Source organism: Mustela nigripes, chromosome 1 (genome assembly GCF_022355385.1).
Source record: "Mustela nigripes isolate SB6536 chromosome 1, MUSNIG.SB6536, whole genome shotgun sequence".
Lineage (NCBI taxonomy): Eukaryota > Metazoa > Chordata > Mammalia > Carnivora > Mustelidae > Mustela > Mustela nigripes.
The window spans coordinates 163,647,475-163,664,880 of NC_081557.1; the positions used below are offsets into that span (position 1 = coordinate 163,647,475).

Below are 17,406 nucleotides of genomic sequence, written 5' to 3' on the forward strand. Positions count from 1 at the left end.
TAAATGTGATTGAAAAAAGAGGGTGAAGGCTACCTGGGAAGGTCTTGAAAATGCAGTTATCTATGGGTCACTGAGGATAGTTTTCCCTGGAATGCATGGATGATACCAGATTCAGAAGGGTGGTGGACCATAAACCAGAGTGATAATGACAGAGTTAGCTATGTGAATGTGGGGCTGTGAGAAGGGCATGTGGGTAAGAGTTATATAATTGGACAAAACGTCCTTCAAGAAAATGGATTTAAAATAGCCTTGGACATGTTAGAAGAGCATGCTGAGGGAATTATTGTGTACTTATGGAAAGAGAAGTGTTTGTGTGTGTGTGTGTGTGTGTGTGTGTGTGTGATCAGAAGCACACATAACCTAGAGTTTGAGCCGTGTTGCTCCTGCTTCACTCAGCCAGCATTTGTTTGGTATCTCTTGGAGTCATGGCTTAAAACACTGGCTCAACTCCAAGAGAGGAAAAGTACAGATAAAATTAAATCATGAACTAAGAATACTTGGAGAATAGAACAAAATGAACCACCAGGGAAATTGCTAGGGAAACATCACCACAGATTTTCAAGGACTCTGAGCTGATGTCAGAAGAGGGATATATTGAGGGAACATATAACCTTAACTAGTAAATATAATTGGAAAACTATTAAGTAAAGGGTGTAGAAGAAGAGTAAGTCGAGACAAGCAGGATGTGAGGATTAGGATATTAAAATCATAAAGAATGGAGATTCACTTTTATTCAAAATGCAGTCCTTATCTCTAGAAACTTATATAAACCCCATCATTGACTGTACCAAATTTTCCACTTTATTTGTTTATTAATTTTAATTTTTTATTTTTAAATATTTTTTATTTTTAAAAAATTTTTTATTTAAAAAAATTTTTTTCAGTGTTCCAAGATTCCTTATTTATGCACTACACCCATGCAATTCATGCCCTCCTTAATACCCACCACCAGGGCCACCTAAACTCTCACCCCCCCGCCCTCTGAAACCCTCAGTTTGTTTCCCAGAGTCCACAGTCTTTCATGGTTTACCCCAATTCACTCTTTACCCCTCTGATTTACCCCAATTCACTTTTCCTCAAAATTGAATTCCACCCCACCAATGTTGGTTTTATTTCTTGCCTCCCCTGCATGGGCCCTTTGGCATAATCTAGGTTTTCTACACCTTTATTTCTTCATACTGTCATCGAGCAGTGGCATCCATTGCTATGACCTATGACAATTTATTTTTTTAAAATTTTTTTAAGATTTTATTTATTTGACAGACAGAGATCACAAGTAGGCAGAGAAAGAGGAGGAAGCATGCTCCCCGCTGAGCAGAGAGCCCGATGTGGGGCTCGATCCCAGGACCCTGGGATCATGACCTGAGCCAAAGGCAGAGGCTTTAACTCACTGAGCCACCCAGGTGCCCCAGACCTACGATAATTTAAATGTTGTTATCACACACACACACAAACACACAGGTAATTTAAAAATAACTTTTATATTTAAATCAAGAAATATAGTATGCTCAAGAATGTTCTTGAGATTTTTTTTTTTGATAAGTGTTCAAATATCCTGTGTATGGAGATAAAAAACAATCACACTATTTTGCTATATCTTTTAGTTATGCAAATTACTTGAACAACCCAGAGGGACTATTTATGGTGCTGAGATAGATCTTTCAATGATGATAAGGATTCGTCATTATCCCGGGTAGTAGTTATTTGCCACTGAACATAGTGAAAGGGACCAAGGACATGATAATGCTCAGAATCATTCCTTAATGTTATTTAATATCTGGACTTCTTTCAAGAAAGACATGCACTCACTGCATTTTAACAATTGCTAGGAGCCACCATGGAAAGATGCCCTAGCTTTGTTGGGGTAGAGATGTGGGGGAGAATAAGAGGGTAGGGGAAATTGGAGCTGATTTTTTTTTTAATCTAAGAAGTATTTAAGTTTGCTTTAAACATGTAAACACAATTTAAAAAGAAACAAAAATAGCAAGGTAAATCTTTTTGTTACTAGACATCAAATTAATGGATTAATGTAGATTTCATTCTGAGTGTCCTGATAACTTTGGCAAAATGGAAGATATGTTGGTTTCATGTTGTCCTATAAAGGAAATAATATCAGATCATCAGCAGAAACAAACTTCAATGGCACAAATTCAAAAAGATTAGAGGCCTTGTCATCTCATTTATTTCTCTTTGCTTGGCTTCTTTGCAGGTTTTTACCTGGTTCTCTGGGATTTTTGTAATAGGGAATTAAGATGAGAAGGAGAGTTTGAAGGGAAGTCTTCAGATAGGACATGCAGAAGAATTCCTCAGAGAACCTTTAGAGAAGATTTGAGAAAGGTAAGTGTATTTTATGAATAAAAAGGATGGAACAGAAAAGAGAGTTTTCAGAATTTGTTGCTGTGGTGAGGAAATCTCCTTCAAGTGTTGAGAAATACAAGTAGAAGAAAGGAGATCTGAAAAATATAATTCATAATGACTTTTTGGTTGCCTAATTGTACATCTACCTGGACAAAAAGTCACAGATTCGATGCAGATACAAACAAAGAAAATGAAACACATAATACATAAATGAGTGAGTGGACGAATGGGTAGGAGCTCGGCCAGCATCGTCCTCTGGGAAGACGGTATTTCATATCAGCATTAGAATTACTGCAGCTATCCCAGGTAATGTGTCATAACGAGAGAATTTTGTGGCATTTGACTTAGAAGGGGCAGTTTTGATTTGCAAATTTGTAAGATCAGGTGATGATTATTTCATAACAGTAAAGGTGCTTTAACAGAACTATATTATGATGAGCCTACTAAAATAAATTCATATGCAAATGTGTGCCAAAGCATTGAATAAACGGATCTGTTTGATGAGACTACTTAATATTTTCCAATTAAATTGTATTTACAAATACAATTATTTCAGTTTTAGTGTAGTTGGCATGGAGCTTTGTGAGCATGTATATATTTTGTTATGGCTAATGTTCAGCTAATATGTATAGTTATCTTTAAAGCACCTCCTTGTTATAAGAGTAAAACTTATTAATTTAAAAAAGAATGATTACTCTAGCAGACAGCACCCAGTCATCTGGTAACTACTTAAATATATGCTGTAGATTGGGGACTTTAAAACCCAAGCTTGATTTTCACATCATTACCAATTAACTTTTTTTCCTCTTAATAAGCTTATTCCTGTTCTTTGAGCAGTTTTATTAGGAAATAGCCTCAAGGAAATATTAATAGCGTATGATCAAGGGAGTGATGACCCTATTTGAGTTATAGGTGGTTCCTCTTTATGAATTTGCAACCTGATAAGTGGTTGGTAAAATTGTCCTACTGCACCCTTAACTGTATTCCTAATAATAACCTCACTATGGATACCAAGCACAAATAGCTGCTGAGTTTATGTGTAGCATATTAAATTTAAAAACCTGGTGGTAATCTTTTGCAAGAAGAAAATTAGAGTGGGAATGTCTAGCAGGGAAACTGATGGAAAATTTAAGATAGTTTTTATTGATAAAGATGATACAGTGTAGAGTTTGAGGAGTTCTTTATAGATCTTGAATATCAGCCCTTTGTCTATACTGTCATTTGCAAATATCTTCTCCCATTCCATGGGTTGCCTCTTTGTTTTGTTGACTGTTTCCTTTGCTGTGCGAAGTTTTTTATCTTGATGGAGTCCCAAAAGTTCATTTTTGCTTTTGTTTCCTTTGCCTTTGTAGACATGGCTTGAAAGAAGTTGCTGTGGCTGATGTTGAAGAGGTTACTGCCTATGTTCTCCTCTATGATTTTGATAGATTCCTGCCTCAGGTTGAGGTCTTTTATCCATTTCGGGTTTATCTTTGTCTATGGTGTAAGAGAATGGTCAAATTTCATTCTTCTATACATAGCTGTCCAATTTTCCCAGCACCATTTATCTTCAGACTGTCTTTTTTCCACTGCATATTTTTTCCTGCTTTGTTGAAGATTATTTGATCATAGAGTAGAGAGAGTCCATATATGGGCTCTCTACTCTGTTGCACTGGTCTATGTGTCTATTTTTGTGCCAGTACCAAGCTGTCTTGGTGATCACAGCTTTGTAGTAAAGCTTGAAATCAGGCAACACGATGACCCCAGTTTTGTTTTTCTTTTTCAACATTTCCTTAGCAATTTGGAGTCTTTTCTGATTCCATACAAACTTTAGGATTGTTTGTTCCAGCATGTTGAAAAATGCTGGTGGAATTTTGATCGGGATGGCATTGAAAGTATAGATTGCTCTAGGCAGTATAGACATTTTAACAATGTTTATTATTCCGATCCATGAGCATGGAATGCTCTTCCATCTTTTTGTGTCTTCTTCAGTTTCTTTCATGAGTGTTCTGTAGTTCCTCGAGTACAGATCCTTTTTACCTCTTTGGTTAGGTTTATTCCCAGGTATCTATGGTTCTTGGTGTTATAGTAAATGGAATCAATTCTCTAATTTCCCTTTCTATATTTTCATTATTAGTATATAAGAAAGCAACTGATTTCTGTGCATTGATTTTGTATCCTACCACATTACTGAATTGCTGTATGAGTTCCAGTAGTTTGGGGGTTGGGTTTTTTGGGTTTTCCATGTAAAGTGTCATGTCATCTGCAAAGAGAGAGTTTGATTTCTTCTTTGCTGATTTGAATACCTTTTATTTATTTACCTTTTTTATTTTCTGATTGCTGTTGTTAGGAATTCCAGCAAACACAATGGTTGATATCCAAGATCTATAAATAACTCCTCAAACTCAATACAAACAAAACAGATAATCACATCAAAAATCAGCCAAAGGCATGAACAGACACTTCTCCAAAGAAGGCATACAAATGGCAAACAGACATATGAAAAAATGTTCATCATCATTAGCCATCAGGGAGATTCAATTCAAAACCACATTGAGATACCACCGTATACCTATTAGAATGACCAAAATGAACAAGACAGTAAACAACAAGTGTTGGAGAGGATGTGGAGAAAGGGGAACCTTCTTACACTGTTGGTAGGAATGCAATTTAGTGTGGCTACTTTGGAAAACAGTGTGGAGATTCCTTAAGAAATTAAAAATAGAGCTTCCCTATGACCCTGCAATTGCACTACTGAGTATTTACCCCAAAGATATAGATGTAGGGAAAAAAAGGGCCATCTGTATCCCAATATTCATAGCAGCAATGGCCACAATCACCAAATTGTGGAAAGAGCCAAGATGCCCTTCAACGGACAAATGGATAAAGAAGATATGGTCCATATATTCAATGGAGTATTATGCCTCCATCAGAAAGGATGAACACTCAAGTTTTGTATCAACATGGATGGGACTGGAGGAGATTATGCTGAATGAAATAAGTCAAGCAGAGAGATTCAAATATCATATGGCTTCACTAACTTGTGGAGGATAAGGAATAACATGGAGGGCATTAGGAGAAGGAAAGGAAAAGTGAATTGGGGGAGATAGGAGGGGGAGATGAACCATGAGAGACTCTGACCCTGAGAAAAAACTGAGGGGTTTTGGAGTGGAGGGGGATGGGGGGATAGGTGAGCTTGGTGGTGGGTATTAAGGAGGGCACGTATTGCATGGAGCACGGTGTGTGGTGTATAAACAAGGAGTCTCGGAACACTGAAAAAATAAAATTAAAAAAATGATATAGGTGACAAACATTTGGATAGTTTGACAAACATTTGATCTCATCATTAAGGACTGGCTCTCAACTCTTGATATTTTAAGGTATTGTTCTATCTTCTTTCTCCTCTGGGTATTGGAGTTACTAAATCCCAGGTCTGAGGTCCCTACAGTATTTGGGCCTAGTTGGTAGCCATTAAACACAGTGGCTATGTTTAGTTCAGGAAATCTCCCTCGTTTGAGCATGTGAATCTCAAGCATTGGAAATATGGTGAATTTGAACTGAGATAGGTTATAAGTGTAAAATGCATACCAAATTTCAAAGACTTCATTTGAAAAAAAAAAAGAATGTATTTCTTTTGTAGTTTATAAAAAATATGTATTTTGTGTATATGTTAAAACAATTAATTTTGTCTGCTTCCTTCTAGTTTTTGATGTGACTACCAGGAAAATTTAAAATTACATACATGGCTCACATATTTCTATTGAATAACATTGCTTAGACTTTAAAAAAATTGTCATAGGATTGCGGTCTAGTGACATAATTTGCTTAGGCAGTGAATATGTAAGCTTTAATAATTCCATTAGCCTAAAATATTCTGATCATGTGTCTTCAAATATATACCTATTAAATTCTTTTTTTTTTTTTTTTAATTTTCTCATGAAGCTAAGATGTTGAAAACAATAACTTGCTCTTAACTTTTGGGTGACTGATTGACTTCTTGTTAACATAATGACAATTTTTGGTAATTCTAGGCAAGCCTGGCAAGCCATAATTTTTCAAGTCTAGGGAAAGCAAAAAATGTCAGCTTCCCTGATGGACATGGCTTTGAATTAACATCAGAAGTCCTGGGGTAAAGCCAAAACTTTCTTGGCCAGTTACAAACAGTTTGCATGTTCTCTAGTAATAAATTATCTTGCTGGGAGCCAACAATGTGTTTTCATATCTTTAAGAAGGGGAAAATTAATAATAGGAGCCCAACTTACACATGAAGTTGTTGTGGCAAATGGAATCAAATTTCAGTAAAATTTTTTGTAAATTATTATTACATATATAAGGTGTGGTTTTGTTGCCTTTTAATATATGGACAATAAAACTATATGTATACTTGTTTTATTGTGCTCTTTGAAGGAGAAAAATATATATGTAGTATTTATTTGATAAAGTACACAGCCCAAAGTCAGATTTACATTTACTCTCTGTCCCAGATTCCAGCTAGAGATAATGATCTTAACTATTTCTGTTTTCAGCTGTTATGGGGTTCATCACTATAATTGCAAATAATAAACCTATGTTTCTTTTCTGTAGGTAGTGGCTAATTGACCCCGTGCTATGAGTAAAAGAGACGTTAACTGGTACCCCAACCAGTTAAGTCTCTTTTACTCATAGCATGGGGTCAATTAGCCACTACCTACAGAAAAAAACATAGGTTTATTATTTACAATTAAAAAAAAGAGAGAGAGAGAAGTTAACTAAAAAACACTACCTCCCAAGTTAAATAACCTATATTGCTCTTCAGTGCTTTTATTGTTTTCTTTTAACCTTAAATAATATAATTAAGCCTATTCTTTTTTTCCATTAGCTTCAAGAGTGTTTCTTTCTCCTTGTGTGAAATACAGGCATTAGTGTCCCTACTGGATCTCTCACCTCTCCTCCCACAACTTCTTTCAACTTTTTTCTCATCCCATAACTTCTTTCAACTCTGCTGTTATTTTGGATCTTCTAAGTTTGGGTTCAATCTTAAATTCTGTTTACTGAATAATTCCAAAATTGAGAACCTGTGAACATATCTTACATTATTATGATTAGATAAAGTGTATTCACAGCAGAATCCAGGAGTAAGGTTTGCTTTAACTCAAAGGGTCTTTGCGCCATTTTGTGGAGGCTTCCTCCTTGTGGACTGAAAAGTCATTCTTGGAAAGAGAAAGCAGTGTGCTCTTCTAGTCCAAAAGGCAGCTTATGTATCAGGTGATGATTCAGTACAGGATCTACTTAAGTCATTGGAGCTTGAACTTTCATGGGAATTTTTGCCTGTGTGAAATTTTGCAATGTCTTCTAGAGAATAGTGGAGACCTGCCTCCCTATGTCCATAATAGGAAAGTACAGATTATAATTGGTTATTATTGTTGTCCATCACCTTGGGATAAAAGAAGCAGGCAGATTACTTCTAAGGACATATTCAGTGGTCTGTAGACCTTGACCCTGAATTAATTAGTTTTAAAAAATCTAACCTTTTTAAGATAGGGAGAGAGTGGAGGGAGTTATCAAAAATCTCAGGACTTTGAAATAATTAAGGAAAGAAACACAGGTGAGGGGGAGTTTGAGAACCCAGTGTGGGTGATAGTTGATTACTAATTAAGTTGAGTAGCAAGTAAAGGGATTTTTTGGGAAATATTTAGACTAATGTTTGTATATTATGAGTGTGAATATTTTATTGCTTTGGTAAAATACTTCATTCTTAATTGGGCTCAGCAAGGAAAAGAATCCTATCAATCTTTGGCCAAAACTACCCTCTAAAATAGACCAAGACACTAAGAGTAGGAAATATAATTCTGTGTCATTAAATTGTTTCTCTTGAAGTTTGCTATTCTCAACATAAAATCACATATATTCTTTTGGGAATAATCTTGATTGTGTGTTTTCCCTTCCTGCATTTAAAAAAAAAGTCAAAAAGCAAAATTAAAAAAAGAAATCTCTGGTTTTATCTTCCCTTAACTGTTTCTTCCCCATACTATTTGGCTGAAATACTTTTAGAGTTTCCTCAATACTTATAGAAAAAGAGGCAAAAATTTCCGGGGTACAGCTTATATTTATGCTCCAACCTTGTATAACTACTCACTTGTCTGTATTAACTCTCTGCTACATTTAATTTTTGTTGTTATTGTTGATGTTTTGAAGTGATTGTTGTTCATGCTTGGTTTATGGGGTAGGCATTGTGTTAAATGATTTGCATGCATTATTTTACGAAGTCCTCTCAAAACCTTAATATCACCTTTTTAGCATTGAGAGGCTAAATCTTGGAAGCTAGACTTGAGCTCCTGTCTAACTTGGAGCTCATCGTTCATTAGCTCCTTGCCCTGCACCCCACTGTACGCCACTTGGAGAACAAAGCAGTGTCACATAACAGTAAATGTTTTGCTCAGGTCCTCACTTCTTCTCACCTGCCCATAGTAGCTATAGGTCAAGTAATGCCCTCCTCTTTAAGCTATCTGTCTTCTCTTGTACCAGCAATACATTCTCAGAGGGAATTATCACCTAGGATGTCTTTTCATAACTCCTGTGCCTAAAATAATATTTTGGACTAGTAGGTGGTAATAAAACTTTATTGATCATAATAATGATAATAACTATTAACATTTGCTATTAATAGCAGATTTCAATTTCTGTTCCCTTCCTACATACATTTCTTAAAGATTCAACCTTTGAAATCTTCCCACACTTCTCTATCCAGACAGTTAGACTTCAGATCCATACTTCACACTCCGAACCTCCTCTGAGTGGGAAGCACAGCTATCAGAACTGTTCTTCTTTTGAAATAAAAATTCACACCAGTTCTAGGGAGTGGGCCAGATCCCAATAAGAGGATGGAGCTGAGACTGAGCACATATTCTCAGATGCCAGAGTTTCATCTGATACTTGACTGAACCTTTAGTCTTAGGTAATAGAGGCATGAATTAAAAACTGCTTCTTGTGGCACACACATGACAAACAGTGGTACAGCACTCGGCAAGTAAGTGGGCTTTACTGCAACGCCAGGGAAAAGCTCATCTGGGCTTCCTCTGTTCTATCAGATCATCTAAGCTCTTTGAGATAACTAAATGGAACTGCAGTGGGAGCAGCAGTGTCCTGGCTGCCAGTTTTTATTTTAGATGCTTTCATTTGCTTTAGTTTAAGTTCTAAGCAAAATGCCCTAAATCCTGCATAGTGCTTACAGTTAAAATTTAAATGCAGCATTATTATATTGCAGTGCAGTGCTGGCAAAAGATAGCCCTTACTCTGCCAATATATTGCCAACACGCCCCAAATCTCCTCCCTTTTCAGAGCGCATGTGCACGTGCTCTCTCTCTCTGTCCTCTCTCTCTCTCTCTCTCTCTCACACACACACACACACACACACACACAGACACATATGCACATGCACACATCCAGGCTTGGTTTATATTTGTGAGCAAGGAAGTGCATGGATATCACAAACTTTCGATCCTAGAGGAGGTTAATGAAGGCTTGACCCTAAATTTGAATGTACAAGTAAGGTGTTGTACCTTAAAACATTGCAAACATGATCTTGTTTGAGTCTGCTTAAATTGATGTGGTCCAAGCCTACATCAGGCCAACAAAACAAAGGTGTCCCAGAAATCAAACAAATCTGTATTAAAATTTTTTTCAAATTAGTTACCCTTATTGCCTTTTTACTCATTATAAAACACATCCCTTAAAATGAGTGATCATCAAAATATCTTTTTTTTTAAGTTTTTATCTATTTATTTGACAGAGAGAGAGATAGATCACAGGTAGGCAGAGGCAGGCAGAGAGAGGGGGAAGCAGGCTCCCCCTGAGCAGAGAGCCTGATGCAGGGCTCGATCCCAGGACCCTGAGATCATGACCTGAGCCGAAGGCAGAGGCTTAACCCACTGAGCAGGCGCCCTGATCATCAAAATATCTAACCACAGGTGTGACATGGGGCATTGACTTATAAGAACAGATGGCCTCACTTTTGCCAGACATTATCCATTCAGGAGCTGGATCCGAGAGAGATCTAAGGTTCCCGGGGAGGGACAAGGCGGGCTGCTGTGGGGGCTCTCGGGAGGGAGTAAGCTTAGGATAGCAGCTATTTATCAATGATACTGAAACATTTCAATATTTTAACAGCTTACCAGATAAATGTTAACATTGGTAAGAGCTCCTTTATTTTGATAGGTAATCCTAGAATCATGACACTTGGAAACAGAGGAAGTTCTAGTCTAGTGGTAGACTAGAAGGGTTTAGAAATTCTCCCAGGTGTTGGAAAGGGATCTCAGTCTTGCCAATTAACTTTGAATACAAATACAAGTAGTTCTAACCCTGGCTGTCACTAGAAAAATCAAGGAGGGGAAGGGTTATTATATCTTGAATCCCAGTGCATCATAATCTCATTTAATTATCTCAGTAGCTCTGTCGGACTGTATTAGCTTACTAGGGCTACCATAATAAAGCACCACAGATTGAGTGGCTTCAATGAGAGAAATTTATTTTCCTACCATTCTGGAGGGAAGAAATCCAAAATTGAGGTGTCAACAGGGCTGATTTCATTCTGAGACTTCCTTCCTTGTCCTATAAATTGCTGTCTTCTCCCTGCGTTTTCACATGGCTTTCCCTATGGGTGTTGTCTCCTAATTTCCTCTTCTTGAGGACACCAGTCTTTTGGACTAGGGTCCATCTTAATAACATCAGCAATTTATCACTTTAATGAACCTATCCCCAAGGACTTGAACATATAAACTTTGGGGAGCACAATTCAGCCCATAACAGAAATTTAGTAATATAAACCCTTTTTTAAAAAAGAAAAAAAAAAAACTATACTGTCAGTGCATTACTTACCTCAACTCAGCTTGTCAGGGATGGAAGTGGGACCCGCTCTCTGCTCCTGTCCTCTGTACCTGCTAACCTGTAGCTATTACGCACAAGTGCTTCTCTATCTATCTTGGCCAGACTGCTGTTCATATCAATAATGCCTGCTGGGAGGCATTCAATATATCATATAATTGCCTGGAACATATAATTGCCTGGAACATATATCAGTAATTGCCTGGAACATGGCATCCAGCCCAATAGTCACATGCCAAGGCAAAAGACCACTGGGGGAAAAGATGACCCCTTCAACACCTACTTCAGTGAGATGGATCCTGGCAAGCATGTGCCCAGGGCAGTGTTTGTAGACCTGAAATCCATGGTCATGGATGAAGTTTACACTGGTGCCTACTTCCAGCTATTCCACTTTGAGAATCTCATCACCGGCAAGGAAAATGCTGCCAACAATTACGTCCAAGGGCACTACACCACTGGCAAGATTGACCATATCTTGTACTAAATTCAGAAACTGGCTCACCAATTCACAGGTGTTTAGGATGTCTTGGTTTTCCACAGCTTTGGAGGGTGAACTGTTTCTGGGTTCACTTCCTCACTGATGGAACTCTATTGATAATGGTTTGCTGCCTCTTGCACCATGGAGACATCGTTCCAGAGGATGTTAATGTTAATGCTGTCACCATTAAGACCAAGCGTCCCGTTTGTAGACTGGTACTCCACTGACTTCAAAGTTGGTGTTAATTACCAGCCTCTCCCTGAGGTACCTGGTGGAGACCTGACCAAACTACAATGAGCTATGTGCATGCTGAGTAGTACCACAGCTGTTGTTAAGTCCTGGGCTCACCTGGGCCACAAATTTGATCTCATGTATGTGTGCCAAGCATGCATTCACTGGTCCAGGGGGGAGAGCATGGGAAGGAGAGTTTTATTTCAGAGGGAGGAGAGAGAGAAGCTTAATCAGACTCACCACTGAGTGTAGAGCCCAATGTGGGGCTCAGCCTCATGACTCTAAGCTCATAACCTTGAGATCATGACCTGAACTGAAATCAAGAGTTGGATATTGAACTGACTGAGCCATCCAGATGCCCTGAAAGGAGAGTATTCTGAGGCTTTTGAGAATATAGCTGCCTTGCAAAAGGGTTATGAAGAGGTTGGTATGGATTCTGTTGAAGAAGAGCATGAGGAAGAAAGAGAGGAACACTAATTACCATTCCATTCAGCACTACAGCATGTTAAACTCACAACTTTAGCTTCAACAGTAGCTGACAGGCGTTAAAGCTTTCTGGTTAAATTGTCTTCACTTTTAAGTGTGACCGTGTCTTATTTTTCCATGTGTACTTGTAGAATTTTTCCATAATGTCTTAAAGTAAAGGTTTAAGAAAGAAAAAAAAAATTAAAAAGTGTATAAAATCTTTTTAAAAGTTAATCTTATTAAAGCCTATTTTGTACTTAAAATGATACTCATTTTAAGTGTACAGCTTGAGTTTGGGCAAATATGTACACCATCTAACCGATGCCACAATCAAACTGTAGAAATCTCTATCATCTCAAAAAAATTGCCTTGTGCTTATTTCCTGGCACTCCCCCTTCATCCCTGGCTCAAGAAAGCTACTGGTCTGATTTCTTTTCTAGTGTTTCATAAAAATGGAGTCGTAAAGTATGCACACCACTATCCCCTGGCTTCTTTTTTACCACATGATGCATAATGTTTTGAGATTCATCCATTTTTTGTGTGTATCGGCAGTCTGTTCCATTTGATTGCTGTGTGGCAATCCATTGTATGACTCTATCACCATTTGTTTATTGTTTACAGTTTCGGGCTATTATGAAGAGCTAAAATGAGCCTTTGGTTATCCATCTTTGTATAGCCAGGACATGTGTTTTCATTTCTCTTGGGTAAATATATAAAAGTGGAATACTGTGTCATATGAGAAGTATGCATTTAACTTTGAAAAAAAATTTTTCCAAGAAGACTCTGCTACATTGTTTTCCAAATGATTGTATTATACTACTATAATCGCACTAGCAGTATATGAGAGCTCTAGGTCTTCTATATCCCCTCCAACACTTGGTATTATTGGTCGTTATAATTTTAGCCTTTTTTGTGAAGTGGTATGTCATTGTAGTTTTAAATATGTATTTTCATGATGACTAAATGATATTAAGTATCTTTCCATGTGCTTATGGGAAAATCATGTATCTTCTTTTGTGAATTGTCTTTTAAAATATTTTTCCAGTTTTTAGTGTGTTGACTTATTTTTACTTTTTTTGAGCTCCTCATGAATTCTAGATATAAGCCATTTGTCAGACATGTGTAATTCCAATATTTTCTTCTTTTCTTTAGCTTGAATTCTGGGTTTATTAGTGCTCATTTTAAGAGCAGAATTTTTAGTTTTGATTAAGTTCAATTATCATTTTGCTTTTAGTTTTACCCTTTGATTTCCTATTTAGGGAATCTTTACTGACTCTATAGAAAGCAAATGTTATAGATCTGGATTTAATGTTTAAGTTTATGACACATTTCAAGTTGGTATGTGTATAATATGAGGTGAGTATTGAACTTAGTTTTTTAATGCACGTGAGTAAACTATTGTTCCAGAGCCATTCCTTTCTCTGTTGAATTAATATGGCACCCTCATCAAAAGTCATTTGAGTATATATGCATGCGTGTATAAGGCAACATCATATATTTATTTATTTCTGGGATATCTATTTTGTTTCATTGATTAAATTCTATTCTTAGGTTAGTACTACACCATTTTGATTACTGATGCTTTATAGTAAGTCTTCCAATCCAGGAGTGTGAGTAGTCCAAGTTTATCCTTAAAAAATTTTTTTAGCAATTCTAAGTTTATTTTCATATAAACTTTTGAATTATCAATTTCTATAGAAAATGAAAACTTGATTTAGAATGGAATTTTGATAAATATGTCAATTTAGAATTACATCTTAATATTGAGTAGTTTAAACTATGATCTGATGTTCTTTAATTTCACACAGATGTTTAACAGTTTCTAACGTATAAGGAGTGTACATATTTTGTAAAATTTATCCCTAAGAACTTCATTTTTTTGTAAATGGTATATCTTTTCAATTTTTTTGTTACTAGAGAAATCAATTGATTCTGTCTATTGAGCTTACATTCTATAATCAAAACAAATCTGATTATTAATTCTAGGAGATTTTTGAGGGTTTCATAAGATTAGGCAGGTTCTGTCATCTTTCTTTCCAGTCCCTGTATGTTTTTATCTCTTGCATTATTGCATTGGCTAAGACTTAACCCCCTCCCTTACTCCAGCCTAGAACAATGTTGAATAAAAGTGATGAGAGAAAGTTTACTTTGTTTCAAATTTTAGAGAAAAATATTTATTTTCACCATTTATATGAGTTAGATTTTCATAAATAAACCTTATCAGACTGAGGAAATTCTCTTTTAATCCTAATTTCATGAGATATTTTGTCATCAATGAATACTGAATTTTATCAAGTGCTTTTTCTCTATCTATTGAGGTAAGCATATGAGTTTTTTTCCTTTACTCAGATAATATGTTGCATTACAATAACTGATTTCCAAATGTCAGAAAACCTTGAATTCCCAGGATAAATTTCACTTAATATTTTTTATATTGTTGAATTTTAGTTGCTAATATTTAGTTAATAGGTTTTTGTTTTGTTCTGTTTTGTTTTGTTTTTGTATTTATGTTCATGAGGGCCATTGACCCATGGTTTTTTGTTTTTATTTTTATTTTTTCTTTATTGCAATGTCTTTGGCTAGTTTTGTTATCAGGGTAATACTATCCTGTGGAACTAGTTGTGAGTATCCATCCATTTTTATCATTTATGAGTCCCTCTTTATTAACCGATTTTTCTGCACGATTATAGACCACAGCTTACTTCTTTGGGGACATCTATATCATTTTAGATTGGACGATGACTATTTGGTACTTTACATTGTTGATGTGTTGCTTTGTTATATTTTGTTGTCTTTATCAAAGATTATCAGACCTTGTCCTGGGAAGCCTTTAAATATGTTAGTTTTTTTCATTTTTTTCAGGGCTTATTTTTAGGCTATGCTAGGGTTTATCTAGAGTCACCCTCACTCTAGGGGTATTTTAGCATAACTATTAAAGTGTGACTCTTGTGATATCATCAATTGACGTGATCAGTAAGGATTTTCCAATATAGCTGGTCAGACCCTGAATGTCTTTCCGCCCTGGATGATGTCTAGGAATTTTCAGCATACAGTTCTTTTTTGCCTGGTTTCATGAAGATTTACCCTAAGTGTTTGCACAGTTTAATATCCCATTATCAGCAGATAGAAAGTCACCTATATGCAGATTTTTTGGAGGTTGTCGTGTAGCTCCTTCCTGTCTGGTACTGTGCTTCATGAATTCCAGCTACTGTAGGCCCCTTGCTCCAATCTATGTCTCCTCAACCCAGTGTAACTTTCAGGTTCTGCTTAGGGATCCTCTTCTATGCAGCTGGTCTAAAATGTGTCAAAGTCAGGCCCTCATAGGGCTAACAATTTTATTTCTCTCTTTTCATGGATCATGGTCTTGTTCTGTCTTTTGTTCATCATTTGAAAAAGTTGTTTAGTTTTTTTAATTGTTTATAGGGGTATGAGAAATACGGTCCCTGTTTTTAACTATGGCCAGGAGTATAGTGCTTTCACCCATTTTTTTTTAAGATAAATTAACTTAGATTAAAAAGACTAAGTAGTACAGTGATGAGGAACAGAGATTTAGGATTTAGGTTGGAATCCAAATTTTTGCTGTTTACGAGTTGTACAACCTGGATAAGCTATATAACTTTCTGTCTTGGCTTCCATATCTTTTAAAATGGATATGCTTATGTTTATGTTTATGATGATAACAACAATAAAAAATAATATAATATTAGAAATTATTTCTTACCATTATTGTGATGATTTACTGAGATGATGAATGTGAATTGTTTAACATAATGCCTGGCATGTAGTCAATTTGGATATGGTGTTAGGAAACTAATGATATTGTCCATGATCACATCAGTAGAATTCTGATTTCAAGTTCAGGAATGTAACATTGATGGACATGATATATTTTTTTCCATTATTTACCAAAACAGTTTTTTTTTTTTTAAATATCCAGAACAGGAAAATATATTCAGGTCCACCCGCAGGGCACATCCCCCTGAAGCAATGACAAAGTATACTCATTTAATAAAACATGAGCAACCTAGTTTGTGTTGGTGGGGAAATTTTTAAGGGAATATCTGTGCATAATTCACCATTAATTCTTAGCTCAGGATAACTATTATTTAATTAACCACAATGATGGATATCTTGAATATGGGTCATAATAAACAGTCTCATATTTTTGATACTAATGTCATCCAAAGCATAAGTTTTAAAGGACATATCCAGTTTTCTTTTTAGAACCTCACAAAATTCTGAATAATCACAAGTAGGGCTCAACAGAGGAAAATCAAGGGAGGCTAGCATGTTCATTGATGAAGGTTTGTTGATGTCCTAAGTTGATCCTCATGATGGCAGGTAGACAAAAAATAAGACATAGATTTGTCAGATGTGTAATGGAATATTTCAGCTCAGCAAGGGGAATTTAGAAGTCTTTCTCTGCTAGCTGATCACAGCCCCTGTGTTGGCCAACAACATCTGCTTATTCTCAGATGACAACAGTGCCAGTTAATTAGCTCTTGTTTATGTTTTGCCTATTGATAGACTTAAATTATATTCATATTGTCATGCAGAATAAATAGATAAAAAGGTTTAGCTTTGATCTAATTACAGCCTTTCTATTGCTGCAGTGACATTTGAACTGTATATCAGAATAAAAAGATTATAATAAGTCAGGCATAAAAAGTAGATCTAAATCAGATAATTAAAAAAAACATCTGATTAATAATAATTCTGTTTGAAAACAAAATACACTACTTCAACAGAAGTTTAAAGTTGATTTATAAAAATGCAGACATTAGTGCTACACAATGCCACTAATATCTCTGCCAAGTCCTCAATCCTCTTTTCACTTGGATTGTTTTAAAGATTTAATGCTATATTTATTAGTATAAAGCATATTCTTTGTGGAAAAATCTTGAACTAGAATGAGTTGCATCCTTTTATGACCATCAAAAAGCTTTCCCTCTTCTGATCCTTATAAACTCTCTTCCAATAATACTCATGAAAATTCAAGTAAATGGTTTTTCTAGAAGCCAGAATAACGTATCACT

At 36.0% G+C, this 17,406-nt stretch overlaps 1 pseudogene; it reads left to right on the forward strand.

The window, feature by feature from the left end:
• The first annotated feature begins 2,584 nt into the window (after positions 1 to 2,584).
• LOC132027036 (tubulin alpha-1B chain-like) lies at positions 2,585 to 12,382 on the forward strand (annotated as a pseudogene).
• Positions 12,383 to 17,406: the final 5,024 nt, after the last annotated feature.